Consider the following 19,113-nt stretch of genomic DNA (forward strand, 5'->3'; position numbering starts at 1 on the left):
GACCACCCTGCCTCAGCTTGTCAAGTAGCTGGGACTACAGGTGCACATCGCCACATCCAGCTAGCTTAAATTTTTTTTTTTTGCTTTTTTTTTTTTTTTTTTTTTGAGACAGCGTCTCGCTCTGTCACCCAGGCTGGAGTACAGTGGCCGGATCTCGGCTCACTGCAAGCTCCGCCTCCCGGGTTCACGCCATTCTCCTGCCTCAGCCTCCCGAGTAGCTGGGACTACAGGCGCCCGCCACCTCGCCCGGCTGGTTTTTTGTATTTTTTAGTAGAGACGGGGTTTCACTGGGTTAGCCAGGATGGTCTCGATCTCCTGACCTCGTGATCCACCTGCCTCGGACTCCCAAAGTGCTGGGATTACAGGCTTGAGCCACCGCGCCCGGATTTTTTTGCATTTTTTACGGGATCTTGCTGTGTTGCCCAGGCTGTTCTCAAACTCCTAGGCTCAGGCAATCCTCCCACCTCGGCCTCCCAAAGTGTTGGGATCACAGGCGTGAGCCACTGTGCCTGGCCCAGCTAAAGTATATAACAGTAAATGCCAGAATCTTTTCCCTGTAACAGGGGGACAAAGCGAGGGGCACATCTGATGTACCACTCTTATTCAGCACTATACTGCAGGCTCTACTCGGTGTGATAAGGAAAAACCAAAATGATATAAGACAAAAGAGAGACATTAAAAGCATCCAGATTGGAAAGGAAGAAGTAAAACCATCTTTACACACAGATGAGGGTCCTGCATATCCTAAGAAATCACCCCCAAAGCTATTAGAACTAATAAAGCTGAGTAAGGTAGCAGGATATACGATGAATGTATGAAAATAAATTGCAGGCTGGGCCTGGTGGCTCACACCTACAATCCCAGCACTTTGGGAGGCCAAGGCAGGCTGATCACCTGAGGTCAGGAGTTTGAGACCAGCCTGATCAACGTGGTAAAACTCTGTCTCTACTAAACATACGAAAATTAGCCGGGCATAGTGGTGGGCACCTGTAATCCCAGCTACTCTGGAGGCTGAGATAGGAGAATTGCTTGAACCTAGGAGGCGGAGGTTGCAGTGAGCTGAGATTGTGCCACTGCACTCCAGCCTGGGTAAAGATGTGAGACTCTGTCAAAGAAAGAAAGAGAGTAGAGAGGGAGGGAGGGAGGGAGCGGGGGAGGGAAGGAAGGAAGGAAGTGGAGGGAGGGAGGGAGGGAGGGAGGGAAGGAAAGTTAGAGAGAGGAGAGGAAAGAAAGAAAGAAAGAAAGAAAAAGAAAGAAAGAAAGAAAGAAAGAAAGAAAGAAAGAAAGAAAGAAAGAAAGAGGAGAAAGAAAGAAAGAAAGAAAAGAAAGAAAGGGAGAGTAAAAGGAAGGAAGGGAGAAAGGGAGGGCGGGAGCAGTGAAGGCATATGGAAGCCATGGGAGGAGGAGAGGGAAGAAGGAGTAAGGAGGAAGGAAGGAAAGAAAGAAGAAGGAAAGGAAAAGGGAGGGGAGGGGAAGGGAGGGACAGGGAGGGGAGGGGAGGGGAGGGGTGGAAGGGAAGGGAAGGGAAGGGAAGGGAAGGGAAGGGAAGGGAAGGGAAGGGGAGGGAAGGGAAAACTGGGGAGCTCCCGTGAGGCCGGCCCCAGTTCCCCACAGCCCTGGGACTGGGTTTTCCAGCTCGGCTGTGTCGTTTGCTGAGTGGCCTCTGCTTCCAGCTTCTGACCTGCGGTGGCCGCCTCCTTCCCCCCACACCTCCTTGTACCCCCCATGGAGGCCTACAAGATGCTCCTCGGGCAGAAACTGTGGACTCACACTGGGGCTGTGGTTCTGAGCTAGGGGACCTGCCCCAGGGCTGCCGGGAGAGGCCTTTGTTCCCCATGAAAGGCCTCTGCTTTAGCAAAGGATCCTTGAAGGGGCTTCCAGCTGCCGGCTCCACAGGGCACGAAAAGTGGATTTCAGGATCAGAGGCCTGGGCAGAGCCACTGACTGGTGGGAAGAGATGCCATTTTCCTGCCCTTGGGGCCACCTCAGCCGGCTGGACTGTGTGTGCGCGGCCACCTGCGGTGGAAGGGCTCAAAGAGTGGCCTCAGCCAGCGTGCTCCTGGCAGGGCGTCTTGGGGCTTCAGGCCTGGGGTAGTCCGGAGCCACTCAGCTCCTCGAATCCCCCAGAGGGGCCCAGAGCGGTGACCCCAACAGCAAGCGAGTGGTGGAGTCAGTGTGAACTTGGTTCAAACTGGAAACAGGTTGCCCTCACAGACAGTATTTGGCAGGAGGAGGACAGCTCCAGCCGGCGTGGCCAGCATGGTGCTGAGGGCACTGTGGAGCCCAGCAGACAGGAATCATGAGGGTGTCACAGCCTCGGTGACTGGGCCCAGCCCTGCCACAGGGCCCCCAGATCACCCCCTTGCCCTCCTGGTCCAGCCGCCCAGGGGGCTGAGCAGCCACTTCCTGTGACCCCACGGCCTGTCCAGAACCAGGACTGCACAGCCACCCACACAGGGACCGCGTCTCAGAGGCCCAGGAGGGTGGCCTCAGGGCTGGAGGGATGCTCACGCGTGTGGCTTCAGGGCTCTTGGACCCCCAGGGCTCTCGGGGGACACTGAATTACCAGGTGCACATGCACTTTGGCCGGCCACCCCGTGCCCAGAGTGCAGCCGCGTTTAGTCGAAGGTGCACCGCAGGCCACATTCCTGAGCCATGGCTGCCCCCTGGTGGAAGATGCCCTGGGCCCGGACTGCCCAGCCCCACACAGCCCCTCCAGGAGTCCTGCGCTGGGCTGTAGGCCCAAGACTCAGAGGTGGATCCACCCCAGAGGGAGCTCCTCTAAGTGGCCCGGCTCACACCTTCCTCGGGCAGGCACAGGTCTCACTGGTTGGGGGGAACAGTAGTATCAAGCCTTCCTGGGGCAGTGGAAGGTCTGGGGGCCACTCCCAGGCTGCAGGACAGGCTCAGCATTGTGGCCAGAATCAAAGGGGCCTGGAAGCGCCCTGCCCAGGACAGAGAGCCAACATCCTGGAACAGGGCCAGGCATGGTGGCTCACGCCTTTAATCCCACCGCTCTGGGAGCCTGAGGCGGGTGGATCACCTGAGGTGATCGATACCAGCCTGGCCAACATGGCGAAACCCCATCTCTACTAAAAATACATCTTAGCCGGACATGGTGGCAGGCGCCTGTAATCTCAGCTACTCAGGAGGCTGAGGCAGGAGAATCACTTGAACCCGGGAGGCCGAGGGTACAGTGAACCGAGATCGCGCCACTGCACTTCAGCCTGGGTGACAGAGCGAGAGTCTGTCCCTCTAAAGAAAAAACCCACAAGGGGTTGAGCTGCCACCCCTGTGGGGGTCCAGGAGATGCCAGGCTAGACTGGGGGAAGCTGAGAGCAGCCCGCCTCCCCCAGGCCCTGCAGCATTGGGCTCAGCCTCTGGGCTCAGCACCGTGTGGGCCTGAGGGGAGTTTCCCATGATTCTGGGCCAAAAATGCTGGATGCCTGGGACAGCGTGGGATGTGGGGGGACATGCCAGCTTGGATGAGAGCCCTGGGCCCCAGGCATGCACCTGTGTCCTGCTACAAAGACGGGCAACGGGGCAGGAGTGGCCACAAGTTGAGACACTGGACGTGTGCAAGTGTGCACGTGGGTGCCTGTGTGCTGCGTACATCAGTGAGGGTGAAATGTATGTTTTCTTCCTGTTCCCCAGGGAGTGGGGGGCCCTGAGGAAATTTGGGTCATGTCAGAGATGAAGAAGCTACACTGTCTTGGACATTCGAGGGGATCAGGTGTCTGAGACCCCACACAGCAAAGGGCCAGAAGCCGTGGGTGAGGAGGCTACAGCTCCAGGGGCTCCCGCCTGTGCCTGCCTGCCTGGAACGCTCAGAAGCATCTCCACCCCTGCAGGGGCCCCTCCCACTGTCCCAGCAGGCACCCTCGTGGGAAGGTGTGGAGAGCTGGCACCTTGGCCCAGGGAGGGAACTCTTCAGGCTTACTTTTTCTTTTTTTTTTTTTCTTTTTTTCAGACAGTGTCTCACTCTGTTGCCCAGGCTGGAGTGCAATGGCGCAATCTCAGCTCACTGCAACCTCCAACTCCCGGGTTCAAGCCATTTTCCTGCCTCAGCCTCCTGGGTAGCTGGGATTACAGGCTTACACCACCACAGTCAGCTAAGTTTTGTATTTTTAGTAGAGATGGGGTTTCACTATGTTGGCCAGGCTGGTCTCGAACTCCTGACCTCAGGTGATCCACCTGCCTCCACCTCCCAAAGTGCTGGGATGACAAGTGTAAGCCACCACACCCAGCCGGGTTTCTGTAGGGCAATGACCTCGAGACCTCCCCTGCACACTGAAACAAGCGGGACAGGGTCTTCCGAGTCCACGCTCATCTCTGCACGCTGTGCCCAAGCCCCGCTCCACCCACCTGAGGATAGGACCTCTTTGCTCTCTCTGTTACCCTGGGCACAGCCAGAAGCCAGCGTGAGGCACCAGCCACTGTCTGAGGACACGTGAACCTGCACTTCCAGCTGGTCATCTGCCCACACCTTCCTGTAAGAAAATGGCACACAGACACCCATGCACCTGTGCACACACATGCACACACACAGGTGCCCACACACGGGTGCACACACGCACACCCCTGAGCCTTGCAGCCAGTCTGCACACGCAGGGACCCCGTGTTGCTGTCTCCACACTCCTGCCAGGCCCAAGCTCAGGGAAGGGCTGGGACGTGTGACTGCTGCTGGCCCCAGTTCTTTTTTAATATGTGAGGTGTCTGGACAACACAGAGCCCGATTTCATTAAAGATGCGACCAGGCCAGTCACGGCAGCTCACACCTGTAATCCCGGTACTTTGGGAGGTCAAGGCAAGAGGATTGCTTGAGCCCAGGAGTTTGAGACAAGCCTGGGCAACATAGCAAGACCCTGTCTCCACAAAAAATAAGTTCAGCCAGGCATGGTGGCGGGCACCTGTGGTCTCGGCTACTCAGGAGGTTGAGGTAGGAGGATGGCTTGAGCCTGGGAGGTGGAGACTAAAGTGAGCCATGATCGTGCCACTGCACCCCAGCCTGGGCAACAGAGCAAGGCCCTGTCTCAAAAAATGTATATTTATTTTAAAAGAAGGCTGGTCGCGGTGGCTCACGCCTGTAGTCCCAGAACTTTCAGAGGCCGAGAAGCGTGGATCACCTGAGGTCAGGAGTTCGAGACCAACCTGACCAACATGATGAAACTCCATCTCTACTAAAAATACAAAAATGTAGCCGGGTGTGGTGGCAGACTCCTGTAAACCCAACTACTTGGGAGGCTGAGGCAGGAGAATCACTTGAACCAGGAGGCAGAGGCTGCAATGAGCCGAAATCATGCCACTTCACTCCAGCCTGGGCGACAGAGTGAGACTCCATCTCAAAAAAAATAAATAAATAAAAATAAACAAAAATTAGCCTAGGAGTTCAAGGCTGCAGTGAGGTATGATCACACTATTTCACTCCAGCCTGGGCAACGAGAGTGAAGAAGTGGGGAGTGGAGGGGAGGGGAGGAGAGGAGAGGGAAGGGGAGGGGAGGGGAGGGGAGAGGAGGGGAGGGGAGGACCAGCAGAGCAGGTTTCAGCCTCCTCACCAGCTGAGATTCAGAATTGCTCGAAACTCCTGCAGAAGGTTACACCAGCTTTTCTCTGCCAGTCTCCACCCACATCCCAAACGTTCTCCAAGAAGTGGAGGAAGAAGCTGAGGGTGGGTGGCCGGTGTCCCCTAAAGCCACTGGGGCAGAAGGCGGGCTGTTCTGCCCCCAGTCTTATCGGCTTTCATAGGAGGAATGCGTTTTGTTCAATCCTGGATAGAGAAGACATTGCCATTTGCTGAGATCTGGGAGCACCTGACATAGAAGAGGACGTGGTGCTCTGTGAGGTCCTGAGCTTCGAGGTTTGGGCGACGACTGGTGGGTGCCATTAACAGGGGGCAGATTCAGCCGGGTGTAAGAGTGAAGTTGGTTATCCAGCCTGGCAGGGGCTGTGAGAGAGAGGGCCCCCCGCCATTCAAGGTGTGCAGGGGGAGGCAGAGCTAACCTACCAGGAAGGCACCTGGCGAGACCAGGGTCTCCCCAGCTCCACACTTCCTGGTCCAGTTCCTTTATTGTTCAAAAAAAATTTTTTTTTTTTTTTTTTGAGACAGAGTCTCGCTCTGTCGCCCAGGCTGGAGTGCAGTGGCCAGATCTCAGCTCACTGCAAGCTCCGCCTCCCGGATTTACGCCATTCTCCTGCCTCAGCCTCCTGAGTAGCTGGGACTACAGGCTCCCACCACCACGCCCGGCTAGTTTTTTGTATTTTTTTAGTAGAGATGGGGTTTCACCGTGTTAGCCAGGATGGTCTCGATCTCCTGACCTCGTGATCTGCCCATCTCGGCCACCCAAAGTGCTGGGATTACAGGCTTGAGCCACCGCGCCCGGCCTATTGTTCAAATTTAAAATATGTTTGTGGCCAGGTGCGGTGGCTCATGCCTGTAATCCTAGCACTTTGGAAGGCCGAGGAAGGCAGATCCCTTGAGGCCAGGAGCTCGAGACCAGCCTGACCAACATGGCGAAATCCCGTCTCTACTAAAAAGACAAAAATTAGCCGGGCATAGTGGTGTATGCCTATAGTTCCAGCTCCTCGGGGGAGAAGTGCTTGAACCCAGGAGGTGGAGGGTGCAGGGAACTGAGAACTGAGATTGCACCACTACACTCCAGCCTGGGCGACAGAGCGAGGCTCTGCTTAAAAAAAAAAAAAGGTGTTTATTCAGGCTGCTCTGCCTATGGAGTAGCCATTCTTTGTTTCTTAACTTTCTTAATAAACTTGTTTTCACTTGTTTAAAAAAAAAAATGTGTTTGTGGCCGGGTGCGGTGGCTCACACCTGTAATCCCACCACTTTGGGAGGCTGAGGCGGGCAGATCACTTGAGGTCAGAAGTTCGAGACCAGCCTGGCCAACATGGTGAAATCTCATTTCTACTAAAAACACAAAAATTAGCTGGGCGTGGTGGTGGGCGCCTACAATCCCAGTTACTCGGGAGGCTGAGGCATGAGAATCACTTGAACCTGGGAGGTGGAGGTTGCAGTGAGCCGAGATCCTACCACTGCACTCCAGCCTGGGCGACAGAGCGAGACTACGTGTTCATTTCACAAGAGGGTGTCAGAGTATGGGGACCATAGCAAGAAGCTACCTTCAAGGGGGTATGGAAAATGACCTCTGACCCCCACGCTGACCCTAAATCCTCCATGCAGAGGACCAGGAAGGCAAGACAGAGGGTCACTGAGGGGGTCACCGAACAGGAGGTTTGCTGATGTAAGAGGAGGAGGCTTTGGAGGAAGCCAGTGGGCGGGATGGTGGCAGCCCACACTCAATTCCCTGGGAAAACGCAGCACCAGCCTCAGTGGTCGCTGCTGTATGGGGTCTTCCTGCCTCCATCAGCTACCCCATGACCCTCAGGCTCTCTGCAGCCCAGGCCCGCCAGTGTGCCTCAGTGTGCCTCTCACGCTGCTGGCCCCTGGGGGCCACTCTCCTCTGCCTTGCAGCCGGGACCTGCACCCCACAGTATGTCTGGGCTGGATTGCTGTGACCCAGGGGCTCCCCGTGGGCCAGAAGCCTCCAGGACCCCAAAAAATGTCTGTGTTTCTGGATCCTCTCGGCAGAATGACTCGAGGCTCTGTCTTACTGGACCCAGGGGCTGGGCAATGTTTCAGGCTAGGCTGCGTGGAACAGATCCACCAGGCGGGGATGCTGGAGCCAGAGCATTGGCGGTGGGTACTGGGACCACTCCAGTTTCCCACAGCGAAGTCAGGCTGTGAGGCCCGGGGCTGTAGCACTCACCACCCCACGGGGTCGATCTTGTACCAGAACTTTTTCTGTTCCATCATGTCCTTGGGCTCTGTCCCTTGGTGGGGGGATTCCTGGGTTAAAATGTTAGAAATGGTATCTCCAAGGTGCTCGGGACATCAGACAAAGCCCCACAGGCCCCAGCTGGAGCAGGGAGGTCCCTGGACATCTCATTCTTATGGCAGGTAAGGAACAGGAAGCCCAACATGGGCACACCCCAGCTCTGAGCCCTGAGGGACAGGCAGTGGCTCCGTCATTCACAGACACAGTTCAGGCACCGCCCTGTTGGCTGCCCGGGGTGGAACCACTTTCTGGGGCTGCAGCGGGTTAATGCCAGGCCACGCCCTGGGCTGGAGAGGTTTCTCCTCAGAGCCTGGGTTTTTCCTCTCTCCTCCCCTCTGCCAATCTGGCCAGCGCTCCGAGAGTCGCACGAGGCTCCCGTCCCCCAGACTGCGGCTGGCGCTCAGCTGTTTGTCCTTTTTTCCAACTCTCCGCTTTTCCCTGTCCACGGCCTGAGGTCTAAGGCAGCCCCGAGGCCCAGCCTGTGCTCTCCTTTCCAGCCCTGCTGCTGGCTCTTCTAGAGGCTGGGCTGGGACCCTGGAGACCTGGGGCTGGCTTGGACCCACCCAGGCTGTGCAGAGACGGACAGAGGCAAGGCCAGGGATAGATGCTAAAACAGCCAGCAATGCTCCCACGAAGTGCCCTGGGCAAAGCCAGGGCTGGGTTCCCACTGACTGTGGGCCCTCTCCGGGTCACCGCAGCCTGGTCTCCCTTTCCCCATCTGGAAATGAGACAGATCATCATGACAATTCCTTCTGGCTCAGCCCATGACTTCAAAGCGCCATCCATTAAACCCTGGCGTGCCCATCAACACGTCTTTTCTCACATGCGCTGTCCTTCCCCACAAAGTCCTGTTTCCAGCCTCAGGCCACTTTCTCCTTAAAGGGTGACACCCATGGACGGGTACTCAGGGAGCCTGGCATGCAGGCTGAGGCAGGGATGAAAGGGGCCCATAGGGGCCTGGCATGGTGGCTCACGCTTATAATCCTAGCACTTCGGGAGGCCGAGGCAGCCAGATCACGAGGTCAGGAGTTTGAGACCAGGCTGGCCAACATGGGAAAACCCTGTCTCTACTAAAAATACAAAAAATTAGCCAGATATGATGGCACACACCTGTAACCCCAGATATTCGGGAGGCTGAAGCAGGAGAATCACTTGAACCCGGGAGGCGTAGGTTGCAGTGAGCCTGGGCGACACAGTGAGATTCCGCCTCGAAAAGGAAAAAGAAAGGGGCTCGTAGGAACGGGGAAACTGAAGGAACCGTGGCCCTCTCACCAAGAGACAAGCACCCTTTTCTCAAATGTCCTGGGGGTCAGGGTTGGCTGGAGGAGAAATATCCCACAGGAGCTGATTTCTGAAGACACAAAATACCCACCCAGAGCCAGGCCTCAACCTCCCAGGGCAAGGGTGGCCCTGCCCACCCTGCGTCCACTCACCAGGACGCCCTGCCTGGTCCCCTTCCCAAAGCACCATTGGGGGGCTCTGGACTCCGGGAGAAGCTTCTGGAATGTCTGAGAACCAAACCAGTTTTCAATCAAACCTTTTAGAAGCCCAGACCACTTTCAGAGCCGGCCCCTTTTGAAACCCGACACGTCGAAATCCACTTTGCAAATCTGTGTCCCAACATTTGAAACCAAAATTTCCTGGAAACCTACTGGAAGGGAAGACACGCTGGAAGAGAACCAGTCGGAACGGCAAAAACTGTTTCATCCAGACTGTTTTTTGAGTCCCCATTTTTGTTTTTTTTTTTTCTGCAAACTGCTTTGAAATAAAAGCAGCTTCATCAAAGCCAGAGTTCCCACTATAATTTTCCTGGGAAGAACCTCAGATGATTGAATCAGGTTCGCAGAACTTGCTTGCTCTATGAGGACACACCAACTGTGAAGGAGCCTGGGGGGAGTGGGGGATTTTCGCTTTGCAGCCTCCCGCAGACTCTCCACCCAGCCATCTCCCAATGCCGTCGTCCTTGAGTGCCTGTAGGCGGAAAAACCCATTCCAGAACCATGCCTCAGAATCTCTCCGTCTTGGCCTGGCCCACAGTTTCCGAGCCTAACAGTTTCTTTCTGGCCTCTGAATGGGCTCTTTCAGCCTTGGTGCTGGCTGAGGCCAATGCCACAGAGTGAAGGACCCCAGTGAGCCCAGGAACAAGGCAGGCCAGGAGGGGACAGCTCAGAGGTTGGCACTTTGTTTTTTGTTTTTGAGACAGAGTCTCGCTCTGTTGCCCAGGTTGGAGTGCAATGGCGCCATCTTGCAACCTGCAACCTCTGCCTCCCAGGCTCAAGTGATTCTCGTGCCTCAGCCTCCCGAGTAGCTGGGATTACAGGTGCCCACCACCATGCCCAGCTAATTTTTGTATTTTTAATAGACATGGAGTTTCACCATGTTGGCCAGGCTAGTGCCAAACTCCCGACCTCAGGTGATCCGCCTGCCTCGGCCTCCCAAAGTGCTGAGATTACAGCCATGAGCCACTGTGCCTGGCCGGTGTCATTTTCTTTAAAAGGCACCATCTATGACTTGAGGGAGAAGCGATGAGCCCACTGGTGGACCCTCCGGAAACCACCCTGGCCTGGAGTTTGAGAACGGTGTCTCCCTCAGCATACCTGCCTGTCCGCTAGAGACCCAGCGGGAGGGAAGCAGCTCTGTCTTCGTTCCTGTGCTTGTGTGTGGATTCAAGGAGGCAAACTCGGCTGCAGAGTCCCGACTGTGTGCTACCTGCCCACGCCATTTGTAAGAATTTTAAGTATTTTTGGTAATAATAAGAATTGAAATTCAATTCCTCCAAAATTTAAAGATAAATTACCACATGACCCTACACTCCTACTCCTAGGCATATACTCCAGAGCCATGGTCCCCAACCTTTTTGGCACCAGGGACTGGTTTCACCTGTGATCCCAGCACTTTGGGAGGCCGAGGCGGGTGGATCACCTGAGGTCAGGAGTGAGACCAGCCTGGCCAACATGGTGAAACTGCGCCTCTACTAAAAATACAAAAATTGCCGGGCGCAGTGGCTCACACCTGTAATCCCAGCACTTTGGGAGGCCGAGGCGGGCGGATCACGAGGTCAGGAGATTGAGACCATCCTGGCTAACACGGTGAAACCCTGTCTCTACTAAATATATAAAAAAAAATTAGCCGGGCATGGTGGTGCGTGCCTGTAGTCCCAGCTACTCAGAGGCTGAGGCAGGAGAATGGCGTGAACCCAGGAGGCGGAGCTTGCAGTGAGCCGAGATGGTGCCACTGCACTCCAGCCTGGGCGACAAAGCGAGACTCCGTCTCAAAAAAAAAAAAAAAAAAAAAAAATATATATATATATATATATACACACACACACACACACACACACACACACACAAATTAGCTGGGCGCGGTGGTGCATGCCTATAATTCCAGCTACTTGGGAGGCTGAGGCACAAGAATGGCTTAAACCCAGGAGGTGGAGGTTGCAGTGAGCCGAGATTGCACCACTGCACTCCAGCCTGGGTGACAGCGAGACTCCACCTCAAAAAATAATAATAATAATAAACAAATAAACAAAAAAAATTAGCTGGGCATGGTGGCGGGCGCCTGTAATCCCAGCTACTTGGGAGGCTGAGGCAGGAGAATCATTTGAACCCAGGAATCAGGGGTTGCAGTGAGCCAAGATCGTGCCACTGCACTCCAGCTTGGGTGAAAGAATGAGACTGTCTGGAAAAAAAGAAAAACAAACTGTTCCACTTCAGATCATCAGGCATTAGACTGTCATATGGAGAACCCTGGTGTGCAGTGTTCACAGTAGGGTTCCTGTTCCTATGAGAATCTAATGCCACCGCTGATCTGACGGGAGGCGGGGCTCAGGCAGGAACGCTCGCTCGCCTGCTGCTCGCCTGCCGCTCGCCTCCTGCCGAGCAGCCCCGTTCCTAAGGGGCCACAGGCCAGTATCGGTCCATCCCCCGGGGGTTGAGGACCCTGCCCCAGAGAATTAAAAGCAGGGACTCGGCTGGGGGTGGCGGCTCACGCCTGTAATCCCAACACTTTGGGAGGCCGAGGCGGGTGGATCATGAGGTCAGGAGATCGAGACCATCCTGGCTAACACGGTGAAACCCTGTCTCTACCAAAAATACAAAAAAATTAGCCGGGCGAGGTGGCGGGCACCTGTAGTCCCACCTGCTGGGGAGGCTGAGGCAGGAGAATGGCCTGAATCCGGGAGGCGGAGCTTGCAGTGAGCTGAGGTCGCGTCACTGCACTCCAGCCCGGGCGACAGAGCGAGACTCCGTCTCAAAAAAAAAAAAGCAGGGACTCGAACAGGTATCTGCACGCCGGCATTCACAGCAGCGCTATTCACAAGAGCCGAGAGATGGAAGCCACCCAGGTGTCTGTGTGTGGGTGAATGGAGGAAATGTGGTCTGTCCATCCAATGGGGTATCGTTCAACCTTAAAAAGGAAGGTGACTCTGACTACAACATGAGTGAACCTTGAAGACATTACGCTGCATGGAAGAAGCCAGACACAAAAGGACAAATATTGTACAGATCCAGTCACGGGAGGTCCCTAGTCAAATCCAGAGACAGGAAGTAGAATGGTTGGTGCCAGGGGTAGTGGGTGGGGTAGTGGGGAATGGGGAGCTAGTGTTTTAACGGGGACAGAGTTTCAGTTTTGCTAAGAGGAGAGAATTCTGGAAATGGATGGTGGTAATGGTGGCAGGCAACCTGAATGTGCTTAATATCACTGAACTGTTCACTTAAAAATGGTGAAGAGGGTACATTTTATGTTGCATATATTTTAACCACAACTTTTAAAAGAATTGAAATTAACATCAATTAAAACCATTACCACCACCGCAATTCACCCAAGAAAACAGACTTAGAAGGTTAACCTTTTTTTTTTTTCTTATGAGAAACCCACTCTCCTAAACAGGATGGCCTTCTAATGATAAAATACAACACCTTTTTTTTTTAATTTTTTAAAGACAGTATCTTGCTCTATCACCCAGGCTGGAATACAGTGGTGCAATCATGCCTCACAGCAGCCTTGACCTCTCAGGCTCAAGCAATCCTCCCACCTCAGCCTCCCAAGTAGCCGGGACTACAGGTGCCTACCGCCATGCACAGCTTTTTCTTTTAGCTTTTGTAGAGACCAGGTCCCACTATGTTGCCCAGGCTGGTCTTGAACTTCTGGGCTCAAGCAATACTCCTGCCTTGGGCTCCCAGAATGGTGGGATTATAGGCATAAGCCGCCTCCCACAGCCATATTCTTATCATTATTATTTAAACGAGTGAAGAAAGCATTTACAAGGTTCCTATTCCAAATTTGCCTACAAGATGAACTCCAGCCCAGGGGCAGGAGACAGGCTGGAAGGCCGCTCCTCCCTGGGCCCCTGGGTCTGGGGTGAGCAGGTAGCAGCTCTGCTGTCTCCCTCCCCCATCCAGGCGGGCCTGGACGCCACCCTGACATCACAGGCCACATAGGGCTCCACACACTCCTCCCTCTTGCTCTGGTCTTCCCTCGGGCCCCGTGGGAATTCTCGAGTCAAGCCCAGCCGCCCCTGCTGACCCAGGGCAAGGCTCTCACAGAGCATGAGGCCGGCACGCTCTGAACCTCTTGAAACATTATAAGCAGAATATTGCCCCAGAGCCCGAGAGGCGCAGCCGTGTCTCTGCTAAGCAAGGATGGTGCTTAGAGAAGGAAAAGACAGGGCCTGGCCTTTTTTATTCTGGGATTTCAAAGTGCATTTAGACACACTAACTTATTACCATTCACGAGGTGGTAACTTCACACGGCCAGAGAAATGACGGCATAAGAAGTATCGTTGACTCCCAACCCCAAGACAAATCCAGAATGACACAGGATTGTGCAACCTCCAGACCTTTGTTCAAACGGCTTATTCTACCAGATAAACCTGAGCGGCGGCGTTCTTCTTGGCAGTTTCTCTAAGTGTGAAGGTGAAATCCTATCTAAAATAGAAGGTGACTACAGGTATAAAACGCCACCTCCCAAATCAGCTTGCAGACCCTCCACTGTGGGTACCTCGGGCTGGCCCTACAGACCCACTCTGTCTTCTCTTCAGTGGCCCACCCCGCTTCTACTCACACCCGAGCCTCTTCCGGGGTGCCCAGCTCCCATCATCCCGGGAAAGTCCGGGGCCCTCTGCCTTTCACTGAGTTCAGATCAAACACTACCCCAAAGAGCTGAGCTAGAATTTTCAAATCCAATTCTCCAAACACACACTCTTGTACGCAAGCACAGACACATTTGCACGCACACTTGCATACACATACTCCGTCAGCTTCTAGCCAGCACTTCAAACCCCCAAACTGTAAATGCAAAAACACCCAGGTAGGCTGTGTTCATTTATCACTGTCAAAGTCAACCAACAGATCCTCATCAGACAAGTGTGACGGGACCGTTACAGTGAGCAAATGCTCTCCAGATGGCACCACGACAGCCACGGGAGTCATTTCAGGCATGCCTGCGGAATGGTGCCTTGGCTCAGATCAGCAGCGCCCACGGACAGACACGGAGAAGCCTTCAAACCAGGTGTCCTTTCCTCATTAACCTCCCCGTCAGAGATGCACTGAGAAATTACTCCTGCCAGGTGCGGTGGCTCACGCCTGTAATCCCAGCACTTTGGGAGGCTGAGGCAGAAGGAGCGCTTGAGCTCAGGAGTTTGAGGCAGCCTGGGTGACATAGCAAGACCCCGTCTCTACCAAAAATTTAAAAATTAGCCGGGCATGGTGGTGCATGCCTGTAGTCCCAGCTACTTGGGAGGCTGAGGTGGGAGGATCACTTGAGCCCAGGAGGTCGAGGCTGCAGTGAGCTATGCTCATACCACTGCACTCCAGCCTGGATGACAGAAAGAAACCCTGTCAAAAAAAAAAAAAAAAAAAGAAGAAATTATTTCCAAAGGGAAAAAAAATCACACATTCTCCAATTAATCTCTGCTGGTGAAACGGTATCCCAACAGGAAAGCCTCACCTATCCCTGGGCCCTGGCAGAATAAGAACATGTTTCTAGGCCGGGCATGGTGGCTCAAGCCTGGAATCCCAGCACTTTGGGAGGCCGAGGTGGGCGGATCACGAGGTCAGGAGATCGAGACCATCCTGGCTAACCCAGTGAAACCCCGTCTCTACTAAAATACAAAAAAATTAGCTGAGCGTGGTGGCGGGCGCCTGTAGTCCCAGCTACTCAGGAGGCTGAGGCAGGAGAATGGCATGAACCTGGGAGGCGGAGTTTGCAGTGAGCCGAGATCGTGCCACTGCACTCCAGCCTGGGCGACAGAGTGAGACTCCTTCTCAAAAAAAAAAAGAAAGAAAAAGAAAAAGAACATGCTTCTAAAATCTCATGATGCTAAGAAATGGCTCGTGTCCAGATGACCAGTGCCCTGCATCCTCAGGCCACGTGGCTTCTCTCTTCACTGATGGAACTCCTTCAGCCCTAGTTTATCAAACACCAACGTATTAATGCAATTGTGCATGAGTCTAGAGCCTGTATGTGAAACGCTAGAAATCCAACCCGAATTAGCTGACGCGAGTGCAAATTCCTTGAGGCGCACAGCTGAGAAGCGCAGGTGGAACCGGCTGCAGGTACTCACCCCGTCCCGGCCCCCCATCTCGTGGCCCTTCCTCCCTCGGCAGTTGGTCTCAGTCCCGGGACAGCTTTTCCAGGTGGCCACAGCACTGTTAACTTCCATCCCCTCCGCCTGCCAAAACCCCTTCCCAGGGACTCGCAGCAAAGGGCACTGGGTCTCAGGGGTCCAGGCTGGGAAATCAGCCCCACCCCGTATGAACCGTGGCGGGCAACAGCTCAGGTGCATCTGCCCTTGGGCCTGAGTGGGAGGGCCTGGCTCAGCCCTCCCGGGCTAAGGGAGAGGGCGGAAGAGATGGGCTCCCTGACCAGGAGGAGGAATGCACGCAGGCAAAACACAACAGATGTGTGCAAGCAGTCACTCCAACATTCCGGAGAAACGTTTAAACACTTTTAGATTAATTATGTCCATGCAAGCCAAGCTTTCCCTTTTGATATTCTTAGGTTTGGTTGGGTAGAAAAGGATGTGTGGCTTATAAATCAGTGAGCAAAAATTACCCCTGGATAATGGGCACGGGAGCGCCCCAGCCTGGTCATGGCATCCTCGGGGGCTGGGCGGTATCTGCAGCCTGTGTGATATTTGGGAGTCTGTTATTCTTCAGGGTAGGGCTGCCAATGAGAACAGAGCGTCCCCAGCTCTCTGCCAAGAGTCTCAGCCACTCCCCGGGCTGCCTCCATCCAGGCGGGTGAGCACACGTGGAGGGGAGCACCACCAGGAACCCAGGCTTCCTTTCAGAGACACTGGGGAGAAGACTCTAGGGATGTTGGTGTGGCTCCAGCATCCTGCCATAGGGAAACACCTGTCATCATGCTGAACCAACAGATCCAGGAAAGGTCCCCCCACCAAGGTACAACCAAGGCAGCTCACATCCAGGGACAGGCGCCCCGGGCAGCTCAGCTCAGGAGGGTCCCCCTGGGGAGACCTGGTCTGCACCAGGAAGCAGACCACGTGTTCACAAAATACACACGCCACCCACTTTGCTTGGACCCACACAAGGACAATGTCCACAGCTTCCAGCTCAGACGGCTGCTCCCATCCATGTCGCTGTCCCTCACGGGGACCAGGGCTTAGCCACCCTGCGTTAACTCTCTACCCCTGCAGCAGCTGCCAGCCTCTCACCTGAGGGCAGGAGACAGGGCGGGGAGAGAGAGGCGCGGCCACCCAGGTCCCAATGAACGCAGCTGGTCTCGTCGGAGAATTTGCAGGAGGGAACATGGAATACAACTCCCACACTCTCTGGAAGAAGGAAACCAGAAAAATATCCCGGGGTGTGTATGTGTGTATGTGTGTATCTGTGTGTGTGTGTGTGTGTGTGCGCGCGCGCATGTGTATGTGCGTGTATATGTGTGTATGTGCGTGTGTGTGTGTGTATGTGCGTGTATGTGTGTGTGTGTGCGCGCGTGCGTGCGTGTGTGTGCATGTGTATGTGTGTGCGTGTGCGTGTGTGTTCCGATTCCTAAGTGGCAGAGCTAGGTTAAAGCTCCATCTTCACCAAACCACCCACCTCAGCGCACAGACGTGCTCGGACCTCACCGGGAAGATAAACTCAAATCCTAACCCTTACCCTCCACCAGGACATAGGGGCCAAAAGCAAACCTGCGATATTTCCAATAGTCCAAATCAGTGGCAAGAGCGCTACAGCAAACTCCACTAAATATCCACTGGGGATTTTAAGTATCAGCGAATGAAGAAGCATGAGATGCTTTAAGAGGAAAGAGGAAGGGAGGCGTCACCCATACAACCACAAGTCACACCTGTGTCAAATTCCTGGGGCAGATGGAAAACACACAGCATCGGATGCCGGGACGCGAGTCCAGGAGCAGCCAGGTTGCCCAGCCCAGGCCTTGCCTGGCTGTGAACGGGCGAGGTGCCCTCCCACTGATTGGAAGTGCAGCCATCACACAAGAGACAGGGCTTTGTGACACGACTCCACACCCAACCAAGTCGTTCTCATGACTGTGCTCCAAGTGTGGACGCAGCTGGAGGACGGGGGCCAACAGGGTAAAGGAGTTTTAAGTTTACAGTTAAATTTTCCAGTCATACAATGCCAATTTTTATAAAATGTATAATTTGCTGTGTTTCAGTGGAAAAAGAAAAAAAACAGAGCCAAATGTCTCTACACAACGTGGTGCTGCACATCAGGGAAACAGTGAAGAATCGAAGGAAATGGGTTCTCTCTGCACACACCTCCCTCTCTTCCCAGAGACGCCTCCCCTCGGTCCAGCAGGCCCTTTTCTGCCTCTCCCATCTGGAGTCATCCCCACGGGCAGTGGCCCCAACCACGGCCCGGGAATCTGGGCAGGTGCATGGGTGGTGTCTTCTCCAGGAACCCCTCCACATCCCTGCAAACACCCCAGATGCTCAGGAAAACCGACGCTCAGAGGAACCACACCGGGAACTGGGAATGCAGAAATGGAGGGGACGTGGGCCCCCCTCAGTGAGTGAACCGCCCAGCGGGTTCTGACATTCGTCTAAACATCCTATAAACAAACGCATCCTGGGGAGGTGCTCCAGCAGAGGCAGATGCCAAGGGCCATGCCCAGAAGATGGAAAACAAGCCCTCAGCAGATTCACTGATGCCCTGTTCACAGCAGCGTTCGATTCACCTTCGCAGGAAGGCAGAAGCGAGCCAGTGTCCAACGAATGATGAACAGATAAACAAAGCTTGCCTCATCCACACAATGGGACATTATTCGGCCTCAGACAGGAAGTTAGTTCTGACACCTGCCAGGACACACATGAACCTGGAGGACACTGCATGACGTGAAGTACGTCAGTCCCAAAAGGACCAATACTGTGCGACTCCACTTCTATGAGGGAGCTCGGGCAGCGGAAATCAGAGAGGAGAAGGTGCTGCCTTCTACCAACGGGGAGGGAGTGCTGAACGGGGACGGAGTTTCAGTTTGGGAAGATGAGAAAGCTCTGGAGATGATGATGGTGATGGTGGCAGGACAGTGCACTTCACAATTGTTAAGATGGTATGTTTAAAATTAAAAATTTTATCATCATAAAAAATTGGAGGGGCCAGGTGTGATGGCTCAGGCCTGTAACCCCAGCACTGTAGGAGGGTGAGGCAGGAGGGTCACTTGAGTCCAGGAGTTTGAGACAAGCATGGGCAACACAGTGAGACCTCATCTCGGCTAAAAATAAAAAATTAGCTGGGTGGGCGGGCGTCACCTGTAACCCCAGCTACTTGGGAGTCTGAGGTGGGAAGATCACTTGAGCCCAGGAGGTTGAAGCTGCTGTGAGCTGTGGTGGCACCACTGTATTCCAGTCTGGATGACAGAGCAAGACCCTGTCTCCAAAAACAAAACAAAACAAAAATAAAAGAAAGTGAAGCTTCAGAAAGGAAGGCACGAGGTGTCTAATACAGTGGAGACCTGAGGCAGGCAGGCACTCAGCGGCCAAGACCCACACAAGCCCAGCTGAGCCTGGGAAACACAGGGACACCACACACAGGTGACACCGGGGAGACATCCCAGCTGAGCACGGCCAGCAACCAGGGACTGGGCAGTGGCGACAAACACCACACACGAGGAAGACAGGTCAAGCAGGGTGCCCGACACCATGAAATGACTGCAACCGTCTCTCCAACTACAGCTTAGAAGCAGAAACAGCAAAGGAGTTTTAGCCAGATGTTTCCAGAGCCGCCTCTGACACTTTTACCAAGACGGGGCCCATCAAACCTAAGGGTTCAAGGTCAGTCAT

At 54.4% G+C, this 19,113-nt stretch overlaps 1 long non-coding RNA gene and 1 pseudogene across 1 annotated transcript; both read right to left on the bottom strand.

The window, feature by feature from the left end:
• Window positions 1–435: 435 nt before the first annotated feature.
• On the bottom strand, window positions 436–11,329 carry LOC116274563 (annotated as a pseudogene).
• Window positions 11,330–15,782: 4,453 nt separating this feature from the next.
• LOC103882721 lies at window positions 15,783–18,478 on the bottom strand. Its single transcript, XR_644657.4, has 2 exons — window positions 17,160–18,478; window positions 15,783–16,641 (listed from the first exon to the last, which is right to left on the bottom strand). It is a non-coding gene; the product is annotated as an uncharacterized LOC103882721 (long non-coding RNA).
• Window positions 18,479–19,113: the final 635 nt, after the last annotated feature.

The sequence above is a fragment of the Papio anubis genome, chromosome 4 (genome assembly GCF_008728515.1).
Source record: "Papio anubis isolate 15944 chromosome 4, Panubis1.0, whole genome shotgun sequence".
Lineage (NCBI taxonomy): Eukaryota > Metazoa > Chordata > Mammalia > Primates > Cercopithecidae > Papio > Papio anubis.